Genomic DNA, 13,701 nt, shown 5'->3' with positions numbered 1-13,701 from the left:
GAAAGGAAGGCATGCCACTGGTGATTTTACTGTAGTCGGCCACCGCTGCGCTCGGACAAACTCCGGGGAGGATAGAAAAGCCTACCAGGACATTGGATCTGTAAGTGTCCCTGGGGACCCAGGACCAAGTTCAGGCCTCTAAGGTGGAAGGGGAACTTGATCACCTCCCAGGCAGCATAGACGCTGCACAGGATAGGGAATTCCTGGATGGAAGTTTAAATTCTGTGTGACTGTGTGTGTGAGTGACCGTGCTCCACAACACCTGTTATGGAGCCTGCGTGAGCCCCAACCTGCGTGTCCGTGGTGACCTCATATAGCTAAGTGCAGTATCAGGTTTGCGGGGATATTTGTCTCCACCAGCGAACCTGATCTGAGTCAAGGGCTTATACTGACCTGCCCATGCCAAGAGGCCCCTAAACCCCCAAGAGGGGTGCGGCCAGGCGGACGAAAGGAGAGTTTCCTCCTGTTTGTCTCTCGACACTGTTCCCTGGGAGGTTTACTTAACCATCGTAGATATCATTATGGGGGGAAGTTCCTCTAAACCCACTGTTCTGTATGTATGATAAAGAATTTTATAAAGGGTTTCTCAGGAGATTATGGGGTCAAAATAACCCCCAGAAAATTACGCACCCTCTGTGAATTGGAATGGCCCGACTTTGGTGTGGAAGGGCCCTCTGAAGGCACCTTGATGTCCCACAGTCCAGGCCGTGTGTAGGGTAGTCACCAGAGACTCCAGCAATCTGACCAATTTCCCTACATAGAAATAGCCCAAATCAGACCTCCTTGTGTCTGATTCTGTGTTACTAGTCGAGGACAGTGTAAGGACCTCGCAGCACAAGGTTAAAGGAGACTTCATGGTGAATTAAGCAGCCCCCTATATTACAAGGGGGTTCGGAAGAGGCCCCTCCACTGCCACCGCCATATGCCCTGCTACCCAAGGACGGGGAACCTCACCTGCCCGACAGTCCACCTTCATCCGTCTCACCCCACAACTGGCCACTGCGCCGCCAGAGCCAGGGTCGCCAGAGCCAGTGGAAAGACGTCTTAGGTCAGTGACTCAGGGACCAAAACCCCCGCAGCAATGAAATTACCACTGCAGGAGACAAGGGGTCCACAGAGAATGGGCCTTGATGGGACCCTACAAGAGCGGGGAGGAGTCTTCCAGACTCTTCACCCCACCTGGGTCAACTGTAGCGGATCGTCACAGAAGCCAGAAAGTGGTTCCAGGCCCAGGCGCCAGCTGGACATCTAGACATAGAAGCCTGGGTACCAGAGGCCCTGCCTGATGAGGTCACAGGAAGGGCAGAAGAAAGACAGACAAAGGCACAGAGGCGAAGCCAGAGTTTGGGGCGAGCAGAGAGAGGCCAGAGAAGCTGTGGGAGACAGAGGCAGGAGAGACAAAGACGCAGGAGAGGAGGGTTTGCAGGAGCTGGGCCACTAGGCACCTCTCCCTAGCCAAGGGACAAGTTTTCTCCATCTCATCTGAAGGTCCCCAGTCCGTCTGAAACTCTGCCTCTGACCCTGGCGCTAGTCTGAACCCCAGGCTGCAAAAAGGAGCTGTCCACAAAGCCGGGTGTGAAGGACGCAGTGCCCAGACGGCCTCAGTGCCTCCCCAGCCTCGGCACCCTGCCATGTCGCAGGGGACCCACATCCCAGGAGGGCCTGAATGGGCAGCTGGCGGTGGGGAGCCCAACCCCGTCTGCTGCTCCCCACTGTGACCTTCCTGGGCTGGTGTGGTTGCTTCTGTTACTGCTGGCCTCTCCCCTGCCCTCAGCCTGCTGGTGTGGCTCAGTGGTCCAGTGTCGACCCATGCACCCAGAAGTTTGATTCCCAGTCAGCGCACATGCCCAGCTTGTGGGCGCAGTCCCCAGTGGGGGGCGTGCAGGAGGCAGAAAAGTGAGTGCCCTAACCGCCAGTGAGGAAAACCTGGAACTTCTGCTCCACCCAGCCACTACCGGCCAGACTTAGGTGCAAGCTCATCCAAGGCAAAGGAATGCTAAGGGCCGAAAGGAAACAGGCAGTCTGTGCTATTCCCCCTTCCTGTCAACAGACTGAGAACTCCTGGGAGCAGCAGGGGTCTGTGGAATATGGATCCCCAGATTTTCAGAGCTGGCAAAACCCTTGTATGAGGCCCCGAAAGGACGAATAGGCGCCCCTTGTCTGGGGCTCCCATCGAGAAGCATTTACGAAGCTCATGGAGGTACCAGCCTTAGGACTCCCGGACGTCCTGTGAGTCCTAACCCGGGACTTTGGGCCTCAGCAGGGACCAGCAGCTTACCTTTCAAAGCCAATTGACCTGGTTGCGGCAGGCTGGCCAGAACCCTCCAGGAGGAGAGATCGTGTTGCCCGAGAAACTCAGCGGCAGCGTCCTGCCTGGTTTGGACATCCCTGCTAGGCTGTGGTTCCGTTTGCCTGCCTTTGGGGAGACTCTGCTTCTAGAGACGGAGCACGACCCAGGCGTGTGGGTGGAGGGGCTGGCAGTGCAGGACCCGGGCCAGGCGCCTGAGCTGCTGGGTGGGGCGGAGCCGGCACCTACCTCACTGGCACCATCAACAAAGATCCAGAGTTGGTGGCATCTCTGCACTGGGCCGAGGAGCCCTGTTAGGGGTGCTGCAGTATCGGGGGAACAAACTCCACATCCAGCCCCTGGAGGGAGGTACCCCTAACTCTGCAGGGGGCCTGGGGCTCACATCCTAGCCGGAAGAGTCCCACCAGCGGCCAGACTCTGAGTGCGTGCAGTCTATCTCTTCCACTGACCGAATTTCTGCCACAACATGACTGGTTTTGCTTCATGGTTAGAGCTTCGGCCAGCAGACTGTAGGGTCTTGGGTTTGATTTCCAGTCAAGGGCATGTACCTCAGTTGCAGGTTCCATCCCCAGCCCAGTCAGAATCATTTGGGAGGCAATCAATTAGCATGTCTCTCTCATGTCACTGTCCCTCTCGCTCTCTAAAAAAATCAATGAAAAAATATCCTCAAGTGAAGATTTTTTTAAAAAGGCAAATTGCAGCCCTGGCCAGTTAGGCTCAGCAGTTAGAGCCTGTGGACCAGAGAGTCCTAGGTTCGGTTCCCGCTAAGGACACGTACCTCAGTTGCAGTTTGTCCCCAGTTCTGGTTGGAGTCATGTGGGTGGCAACCAGTTGATGTGTCTCTCTCACATCAATGTTTCTCTCTCTCTCTTCACCCCTCTCTCCATCTCGCTCTGTCTGAAGATAAATGCAAAAAATGTCCTCAGGTAAAGATGAAAAGAAAAAGGCAAATTGCATTTAACGTTGCGGCCAGAGAATTCTACGTTTCAGCTGGTCTGCCATCACGGGAGTGACTTGAAAGACAGAAAAAGAGAGGGAGAGAGAGATAGAAACATTATGAGAGAGAACATTGATTGGCCGCCTCCTGCATACCCCCCACTAGAGATTGGGCCCACACCTGGGCATGTGCCCTGACTGGGAACCAAACTGGCGACCTCTTGGTGCATGGGTCGACGCTCAGCCACTGAGCCACACTGGCCAGTGTGTCTCTGATGCCTGTGGCTGAGGGCAAGAGTGTCCAGCAAACCATGGAGCTCCTCACTCGGAAACTGGAGATGCTCGGGGCAGAGAAGCAAGAAACATTCTGTGTGGCCTGTGAGACCTGCCACACGCTGCCTCTACCCTAGGCCATGGTCAGACCGGGAAGCTGATGTGTGTGATGCACAGTTCAGAGCGCGCTTTGAGCTGCCTCACCCTCTTTGAGCACGGCCCTTGCCTTATTGCTGGCACTAACTGGGATGTGCTCACGGTGAAGCTCGAGCACTTCTTCCAGAGTGCCAAGGCCAGCAGGATGGAGCCCCGGGGTACCCGTTACAGTACTGTGACTTCCTAGTGAAGGTGGGCACAGTCACGATGGGACCCAGAGCCTGAGGCCTCTCCGTGGAGGTGGAGTATGGCCCCTGTGTGGTGGCTAGTGACTGCTGGAGCCTGCTGCTCGAATTCCTACAGAGTTTTCTAGGTAGCCACACTCCAGGGGCTCCCACAGTGATGGCAACAGACACGACACGGTCTGTGGCCCAGCAGACACCGTGGTCCAGTACATGGAACTCTTCAACAAGATTCGCAGCAGCAGCAGGTGCCGGTGGCTGGGATTCGTTAGCGACTGGCAGCTGCCTGGCTGAGCTCTCAGAGGGGTCTCCACAGGAGGAGCAGGTGCTATACCCTCAGGTCCCTGGGTCCCAGGGCAGACATGGCTTCGCTCCCTCTCCAGTTCCCAGCTGTGGCTTTTGTTCTGGGGCTCAGGACTCCCCTCCCCTGGCCCTCACACACAGTCCCCTGACGGCTGTTTCACCCCCCTGGACTTGGCCTGTCCTCAAGAACAGTGATTATGAAGAGTGGAGAATTCTGGAGCTTTCCTGCTGCAGGGCAAAGGTAGGACAGGGGTGTCCCTGCCTGGTGTCGGAGGGAAGTAGTCTGTGTCTGCAGCTGTTGCGGACTTGGCCTCCACCACGGTGGGCAGCCGCATTTTGTGCTCGGGCTGGGCTGTAACAAAGGCTCTTCCGCTCAGAGGATGCGGCCACGCCTCGCCTGCAGCAGGAGGAGGCCAACTTGTATGGATGTCATTTTCTGACTGTTTGCCGAGGTGAATTGTGCGTTGACTTTTGTGAGGTGTTGCCTGAGTCCTTGGAAGCCTGTCCCCCCCTCACGACTTTCCATTCTGTTGTAAAGTATGTTCAGCCACAGGCTGAGCTGCTGTAACAGAGAACCTAGTAGAAGTTCAGTGTTCTCTCCGAATAGTACAGCGGTAGTCAGATGGTCCAGGGCAGGTTTAACTCTACAAAGGTCATCAGGAACTTGGTTTCTTCTTATCTTATTCAGCCACCGCTGGCTTGTTGTCCTTGCCTGCAAGGTCAAAGCAGACCCATCAGCTCCATGAACACACTCCACGGGGAAAAGGGAGAACAAAGCAGGCTTGTTGTTGTTGTTGTTGTGTTGTTGTTAACCCTCACCCGAGGACATTTTTTCATTGATTTTTAGTTAGAGTTGGGGGGGGAGACAGCAATGTGAGAGACACACGTCGATTAATTGCCTCCCGCACAACCTCTCCCAGGGCGGGGATGGAACCTCCAACCCAGGTGTGTGCCCTTGACAGGAATCGTAGCCACAACCCTTCGGTCTAAGGGTCAACTCTCTGATCGCTGAGCCAAACTGGCCAGGGCAGCAGTTTCTTTTTAAAAGGATATGACCTGGGTTGCCCAAACCACTATTGGCGGCCACACTATTGAAAGGGACACTGGGACATAGAGCCTCTTATTTGGTTAGTCATGTGCCCAGTCAAAACTCAGGGGTTCTATTACTAACAGATGGAGAAAATGGGTGCAGGGGTCCAGTTAGTGCCTCTGCTACATGGAGCCCAGCGGATGTGCCCGGGAATGCTCTCGGCTGTTATTTCGCAGTTAGTGCCCCCCTGTAGCTGAGCCATTTGCTTATGAATTGGACGGGGAGAGGGCTGAGGCCAGAGCCCCTCTTGGTGTAGCTGGATCAGTCGCACCAGGAAGTCAGCTCCGGACCCCTTGCCGGGGTCTCAGCATCCAGGCCTCTCCAGCTCGCATGCACCCAGCTCAGTGTGAGAACAGCTGACCTGACACTTGCACTGCGCTTCATGGTTTCCTGAGCCCTTTCTCCTCGTCTCATGCGACCCTCCAAGCTGCTCATTTGACCATCATTGCCTGCCCACTCCACTCCTGCTGCAGCATCGCTCAGCCGGGCTAATACTGAGATACACAGTTGGGGAGGGTCTCAGGAAATGTGTTCCTGTGCACACTGCCGTGCTGTCCCCAAGGATCCCGCCCCTCATCAAAGAAGTTGTTTTCAGACATAAGGCTCTGCAACAAGAGTCGGGTAGTGGTCATGTGTCCCTTTCAGCTTTGGCTGGCAGGAAGCTCAGTTCAACTCTGTAACTGCAGGACCTGTTCTCTGCATCCTTTGTTCATACTTCACCTTGGTTGTCTTGTTTATTCATTTTATTTCTGCTTTGTTAAAATTGAGGTATGTTTTAGGTACCATTTACACACAATAAAATGCACTTTAAAAATAAAACGGCAAATTGCAATCTCCAACAGACAGGATGGCTTTTTCCAGGAAAACGGACTTGGGGAACTGTAAGTGATCTGGGCCCCGCCCCTAATGCTGCGAGGCTCGGCAGCCGCTGGCTTCGTAGGTGTGTGAGGGGGGTCCGTGCCCTGGCCTGTGGCTGTAGAAATGGCCTAGAACGTTCAAGTTTGTTCACAAAGTAACTGGGGACAGCAAAGCCAGGGCTGACACTGCTTTTACTGTCAGAAAGGTAAGATGTTGTACAACCCGCTCTGGCCGGTTTGCCCCAGCGGATAGAGCGTTGGCCAGTGGACCAAAGGGCTGCGGTTCGATTCTGGTCAAGGACACATACCTGGGTTGCAGATTTGATCCCCAAACCCAGTTGGAGTCCTGTGGGAGGCAATAGATTGATGTCACATCCATGTTTCTCTCTCACTCACTCTCTCTCCCTCCCTCCATCTCTCTAAAAATCAATGGAGAAATATCCTCAGGTATGGATCAACAACAACAGGAAGTTGCACAACCTGGAAGGCCATATTCCCAGTTCTCGGCAATTGCCTTAGGCACAGACTGTCACACTCAGGTTTTGCCTCTGATAAAGAGCGCATATGACTAGCACGAGGACGCTGAACACACCCATGGCATTGTCATCCTGGTAATATTGGAAGGGGTCAGGGCAACAGGCAAGGCCTGAGGCTGGCAGTGTTCAAATGTAAGCAGTTCTGACAGGACCGTGGCCATTTCTGCCCATGGCTTTCAAAGTTGTTAAACTGTAACCCACATTAAGAAACATATTATTTTGCATCTTGACCCAGTACACACACACCCCTACTGAGGCAAACATTTCGGGAAAGAATACTTACTATGACTGCAATGTACTCTGATATTTATCATTCCGTTCTTTTCTATTTTTTTTTTTTTGTTGTTCAAACTGTTCTAGGCCCTTAGTTTGAAAGATACTGGCTATAAAAGTCAAATCAAATCACACTCCTTTTGAGCTATTCTGTAGTTTGAGGGTCCTAAATGGCCCTCTTTTTTAATCTGTAGCATTAGAGCAGGTGAGTAGTAAAGAGAGAAGCAGCCACTGCTGGGCTGCAGGCAAGGTTCTTCGAGTCTGATGAGATGACAGTACCCGCCTGTGCCCACGAGACTGTGAGGACCGGTGAGCCGGCTCTGTGACAGTGCCCAGGAAGGGTGAAGGAAAGTTGTCGTTCAGGTCGAAGAGTGACTGGCCCTCTGATACTCATCCTGAGGCCTTAACCTGGGAAGTTCCTCTGGCGGCAGGGGTGGTCAGAGATTCTGTCTCCCATCAGACCAGAGCCACTCACGGCCTTGCACCCACCTCGGTTTGGTCATCATTTGTTGTTTTTGTGTGAATGTAACCGCTAAGCCATCATAACATGGTTAAACAATAAATCTTCAGCAAACAAACGGCTTCTCAGTGAACTTCTGCAGCTGGGAGACGAGAGAACATCGGGAGAGCGGAGGTTTCTGAGAACTGGGAGAGTTGTCCCGGAACTTGGTCAGGGGGATACCGTTTTGTTATGTGAGGTCTCTAAGGAAGTTCAGGTCCATAAAGCCACAGCTCCTGAGTGAGTCTGCAGGCGGCGTCGACGCGTGGGAAAAATCATCCCCAGCCCTCGTGAATGCTTATGCAGAAGCCAATCTGTTCGGTCTGCAAGGAGTTGATGATCATACAACATTGTAAATATGCTAAATACCACTGAATATGTGAATTTCAATTTTTTAAAAATAGGGGAAAAAACATTGTGGACAAAAAGGGGCCACATGCTAAAGCCAACAAGCTCAGGGGAGGCCTGTGTGGCAGCCTTGCAAACTCAGAGACCTAACACAACAAGGATGGTCTGAAATGAAGACTTTTGAACTAAAAGTGATATTGTTTTAATAACCTGGTTATAGTTTATCCGGAAAGGAGCAAGGGAAGACTAAATAATATAAGCATGCCGTTCATACAGCTTTGCCAGGAAGCTGCAGTTCACACTCTCCAGGTCTATTCCCCGCAGACTGATGGGGAGGGGCTGGAGAGAGGCAGTTTAGACGCACGCCCAACAAGGTGCGGATGGCTGGGAAGGTGCTCACCTGTCAGGCACACCTGGGAACAAGTCAGTGGCCAGAAGAGGCATGGCCACTGCAAGCGCGTGAGGTCTGAATATTTCGTCTTCTGAACAAAGAAAGATGTTCCGCCGGACTCCTGGCTCTCGGGGCTCCCACGTCCTGCGCTCACCATGGCTCACGGCCATGGACCCACACAGTGGACTGATGGACTGAATCTAGCCTGATGCCTGATGCTCCACTGGACTCCACCACGGACCTGTGGACACTGGCCCTGCTTCTAGCTTTGCTGAGCCCCAGCTGCATGTCTTCCAGGACTGGGTGAAGGGAGTTGGGACTTTACAACCCAAGGAACATAACTCTATGCTAAAAGTCTTTTACCACACTTCCTTCTCCTGTGGGGGCTTCTGAACATGCTCATTTCAGCGGTACCCCAAGAACCTCACTCTCATAAGTGTTGAGGAAATCTGGCCCCCTGATTTCTCCTGCAACAAAAGCAGTTTATGGCAGGTAGTCATGTCCTAGGCTAGAATCTTCCATGACAAAAATTAAACTTTACCTTAACTAAGCCTATTGTCTTTTGCATCTACAATAACATTTCTTTGGAATGTCAGGGTAACTCCCCTTTCTCCAGACTTCTCAGGGCACAACCAGTGCACCAGGGGTGAGACCATAAACCCTCTCATTGTTATTGTTATCATGTCAATTGTTGACTGTTAACTATCCTGCACCCACCTAAGTAAAAGATGTGTGTGTCTATCATTTTACTTTTCACCCAAGCCCAGCGGTTTCCCCTCTTTGCTTTCTCCCCGCTCCCTAATCTATCACCAGTGATTTCATGTAACCTACTTGCATCTTCTCTTTTGATTGTAACGTATAAAATAAGGTGCAAAACTGCCGTTTCTCTGAGGCACCTCAGTCCGTTGAGGTTTTGCTTCCTGGCAATCATAGACAGTTTGACTCAAATAAACTCACAGAAAACTCTCTAGGTTTAAATGTTTCTTACGTTGACAACATATAGGAACACATACTAGCAGAGCAATGAAAATGTAGAGTTATTTTTGTTGTTTCGTTTGTTCTAGCTTTCTGGCACTCTAGATAATCAAAGCAGAAAATCTTTTTAGGTCTTTAATTCTCAGCAAATGAAGATAGAAAGGCAAGGCAGGGGGCAGGAATAGGGAGGAGGGGGTCAATAAGGAAAAAAAAGAGGAACATCTATAATACTTTCAACAATAAAGATAAAATTTTTAAAAAGAGAGAAAGGCAGATAACTCTTTATAAGTAGTAAAACAACTGTAATCCCCACCTGGGGATATTTTTCCATTGATTTTTATTCATTATTTTTTTATTTTAAAAAACTTTTTTTGTCCTCACCCTAGGATATTTTTCCACTGGTTTTTAGATAAAATAGAAAGAGGATGGAAGGGGGAGAGAGAGAGAGAGAGAGAGAGAGAGACATCGATGTGAGAGAGACACATCAATTGGCTGCCTCCTGCATGACCCCAACCAGGGCTGGACACTGAACTGCAACTGAGGTACGTGCCCTTGACTGGGAATCGAACCTGGAACCCTTTGGTCTGAGGGCCAAGGCTCTAACTGCTGAGCCAAACTGGCCAGGGCCAGTCTAATTTTAAATGGCCAGTTTGACATGGCTCAGCAGACGGTCTCGAACTGGGGACCCAGGAGCAGCCATTGTTTCATTGCCTCCTCTGGGAGCCTACATCCCCACGGCCCCCACCTGAGTTGACCAGTAGTACACGACCCATCATGGACCAAGGGAGCCATTGCTGAGCTGGACACAGGCCTGGAGGGGCCTTGAGCCAGGGTCCACCCCACAGGCAGCCCAGTGGACCGTGCAGACTGTCCTGCAGAAGCTCTCCGGGCTGTTCCTTACCAGACACAGGAGAAAGGCTGCTGGTGAGGGCAGGAGCAGTGGCTTCCAAGGCCAAATACCTGCGTCACCATCATGGTGGGGCCCCAAAGCAGGGGTTCATAATTGCTGATTCTGAAGCCTTGCCTCCCAGGTTTTGTGTGATGATGTCATCAGAGCTGCTGCTGAGAAGTAATGGGGTGATGACCTCATCCGGACCATCTTATAAGGCCTGGTCCTGTAGCTGAGACCACTTTCCCACTCCTGGAAGTAACCCGAGGAGGTGTCTATGCTTTGAAACCAGGAAGAATCTAATGTGCATGTGAGTGCCACCGAGGGAAGCCACCGAAAGGATCTGGGGTGCTCCTGGCTTCCCTGACGAGGGCTGGCAGGGCTGCTCTGACGATGTCGCTAGGGCAGAACCTCCGCGTCCCCCTCTGCTTTGCCAGCCTCCCCTGCAGAAGCTGGAAAAGCGAAATGCTTCTTTCCCTGTCCTTCTGCAGCTCCCTGTGGCCAAGTGACAAGTTCTGGCCAGTGAGACAAAATGGAACTCCTGGAGGGTCAGGAGAGTGTCTGAGGAAGCTTTTGCTTATATATAAAAGTATTACCAGCCAAAATAAAAAGTGTGGCCCTGGCCGGTGTGGCTCAGTGGCTGAGCGTCCTCCCATGGACTGAAAGGCTCTGGTTCGATGACCGGTCAGGGCACGTGCCGGGGTTGCCAGCTCGATCCCCAGTAGGGGGCGTGCAGGAGGCAGCTGATGGATGTTTCTCTCTCACATTGATGTTTCTGTCTCTCTCTCTAAAATCAATAAAAACATATTTTTAAAAAAGTGTTACCGGTGAGACAATGAAAGGAAAGATTTCAATCAAGAGACAAAGTGTAGAAAAGCAAGCAAGAATTTATTGGCCACAGCAAAACACACTCAAGACAGTGAAACAAAGAGGAACCTAGAAGCAACAGGAGACCTGGGCTGGGCTGCTTTGGCTCCCTGGGAAGTCAGAGAAGAGCTGCCACTGCCCACTGTCCCCTGGATGTGAGTCTCTGTGGGGCCCCTTAGAAGGAAGAAGGGGAAGTGAATGGCACATATGTGCCCCTGGAGAGGGAGCACATGCTGGGTCCTTTGAGTTGATGGTATTTAACTCTCCCTTGCAGGTGGGATCTTAGGGGAGGTCTCAGGGGAGGGTCCCAATAGAATATTCATCAGCTTTCCAGCTGTGCTCCTTCAGGGTCCTGGTCTCCTGATTGGTCTGCACCAGGGCAGGGGGTCTTTAGTCAGTGCAGCTGGTCCTGAGGCAGCCATGGTGTCACTTGTCTGGTTTTGCTGCTTTTCTGTACCTGGAGCTGAGATACAACTGAGGCCTAGATGTTATCTTTAGGGAGGAAAATGTCAGGGGGTGTAAACCACACGACCAGTGATATGAAAGATCAGGGATCCAAACGTATGGCCCGCAATATGCTGGGGGAGGAACGGTTACCCCGAAGGCAAGGTCCTTGTTTTCCCAGTTTGCTCCTTGCTAGGCACCCAGGTGACCTCCTGCAGCTGGTGCATCGTCCTTGCTCTGCTCAGGGCTGTCTAACTGCCTATAACAAAAGGCCCAGGCGCGGAGGTCATTGGCACTGCCCCGCCCCATCCTCCTGCCGTTTACAAGCATGTACCTGCAGCTGTGGCATAGAATTATGACAGAAGACTCGCATGCTAAGGGCAGGACCGAGACAAAAAGACGAGTATTCTTGCTGGCATTGTGGGCAGCTGAACCGCAGCTTCTGGCCTCCAGGTTTCTTGTTCTGCTAGAAAAAATATCTTCACTTGCAGTTTTCCTGATAACACTGTATATGTAAAACTAATAACAAAATATGTCTCTATAGATATATAATTTCCTTAGGTAAACTTTTTAGCAAATCATGTTAGTCATTCCACAGTAGAATCCAATCATTCCAAATACTTCTTATACAATCGCCTATTTTAAAAATGACTGGGTTTTGTTAAGGAGGGCACACAGCGTACCCAGTGCCCAGGCTCTGCGGAGGTGCTGATTTATATCTGAATATGCCTCCTCTTAAACAGACTCTGCTGTACATGGTGCCATGCAGTAAGAATATGAAAAAAATTCTGTATAGCTCTGGCAGGTTTGGATCAGCGGTTAGAGCGTCAGCTCGTGGACCAGAGAGTCCCAGGTTCGATTCCCACTAAGGGCACGTACCTCAGTTGCAGTTTGTTCCCGGCCTCGGTTGGGGTCGTGTGGGTGGCAATCACTCAATATGTCTCTCTCACATCGATGTTTCTCTCTCTCTCCCTCCCGCTCTATCTCAAGATAAAATGCAAAAAAAAAAAAAATGACCTTGGGTGAAGATAAAAAAAAATTCTATACATAACTAAGCACACCTAGTCATTACTTATGTGAAAGGGAACCATTCTGGAATCAATGCAGCCCTGCATAGACCTATCAGAGAATAAGTCTTAGAGAAATACAGTGCCACACATGTAGCAAACATCTTCCCAGAATGGTCATTATATTTATGAGCCAAAGAGCACACACTTAGCCAGCTCACATAATGTCAGCTCGAAGTCAAATGCTCAGCAGATACTGGTTAACTGACACTCTCTCCTGCAGAAGGCAGAACAAGCAACAGCCTTGTTCTTCTTCTTCTTTTTTTCTTTATTGATTTGTAGAGAAAGAGGAAGAGAGGAGAGAGAGAAACATTGATTGGCCGCCTCCTGCATGCCCCCACGAGGGATTTGGCCCAGAATCTGGGCACGTGCCCTGACTGGGATTTGAACCAGCGACCTCTTGGTGCATGGGTCAATGCTCAACCAGTGAGCCACACCAGCTGGGCGCAGCAGTCCCACTTCAACCCCGGCTTCGGCTTGATCGGACAGCAGTGTGGAGTCAGACTTCTCTCACCCTGACCGTTCTTCCTTCCCCACAGGTCAAGGCCACCTCTCACCTGAGGTTTGAGTCCCACGAATGTGCATTCTGCTCAGAGCAGATAAATGCCAAACTTGTTCTCTCAGCACTATGGAAGGGTTTGAAATGACAGGTGTCTCTCTATGACCAGGAATCCTTGGCCTTCACTTAGGTTTTCCAGCAGCCAGAGCTACAAAGACCCACATTACACCATCACCCTTTCACCTATTTACCTTAAAAAGGGTCACTAGACCTTGGCTGGGGCATATCGATCCCTTCAAGAGAATGCCCTCCACACTTTGATGTCTCTTTCCTAGGTTAAAAAAAAAAAGTCCTGCATAAACAGGATGACCCTTTCCCCAGATACATTTCCTTTCATCAGAATTCATGGAAAAATCAAAACTAATTATTTGACATACTGGTTTGTGCGTGGTGTCCACTGTCCTCTTTCCACGTAAAGCAAAAACTCCTGATGGGATGGCCAGAAGGCTCTTCTGGTCGTGAGTGTATCATACACACCACGATGTGAGAGCTCAGTAATGTTAGGGAAATTCTAATCAGTGAAGCCAACCTGGAAATTTACAAGGTTAGTCTGAGACTTGTTTTCTGACCTTTACTTTCCGTGAGAATACCACGGGAATACATCAGGAGGTGTTCACGAGAAGGCCTCCACGTGCGCACAGTATTACTTGCTCTCAGCCACTAACAGCACTTGACTGTCAAAGAGCCTAAGAGCTGGCTCTCCAGCAGGACGAGAGGGAAGCAGACTGTCTAACTGTGACGTCCGCAG

At 51.1% G+C, this 13,701-nt stretch overlaps 1 long non-coding RNA gene and 1 pseudogene across 1 annotated transcript; one reads left to right on the top strand and one right to left on the bottom strand.

Moving 5' to 3' along the window:
- Positions 1 to 3,516: 3,516 nt before the first annotated feature.
- LOC118622532 lies at positions 3,517 to 4,127 on the top strand (annotated as a pseudogene).
- A 7,540-nt stretch (positions 4,128 to 11,667) lies between these two features.
- LOC118622533 lies at positions 11,668 to 13,430 on the bottom strand. The gene is made up of 3 exons (XR_004958081.1): positions 13,331 to 13,430; positions 13,145 to 13,224; positions 11,668 to 11,790 (listed from the first exon to the last, which is right to left on the bottom strand). It is a non-coding gene; the product is annotated as an uncharacterized LOC118622533 (long non-coding RNA).
- Positions 13,431 to 13,701: the final 271 nt, after the last annotated feature.

The sequence above is a fragment of the Molossus molossus genome, unplaced genomic scaffold, assembly GCF_014108415.1.
Source record: "Molossus molossus isolate mMolMol1 unplaced genomic scaffold, mMolMol1.p scaffold_m16_p_9, whole genome shotgun sequence".
NCBI classification, from domain to species: domain Eukaryota; kingdom Metazoa; phylum Chordata; class Mammalia; order Chiroptera; family Molossidae; genus Molossus; species Molossus molossus.
The sequence above is the reverse complement of the archived record's forward strand: the minus strand, read 5'-3'. Positions and strand labels throughout refer to the sequence as shown.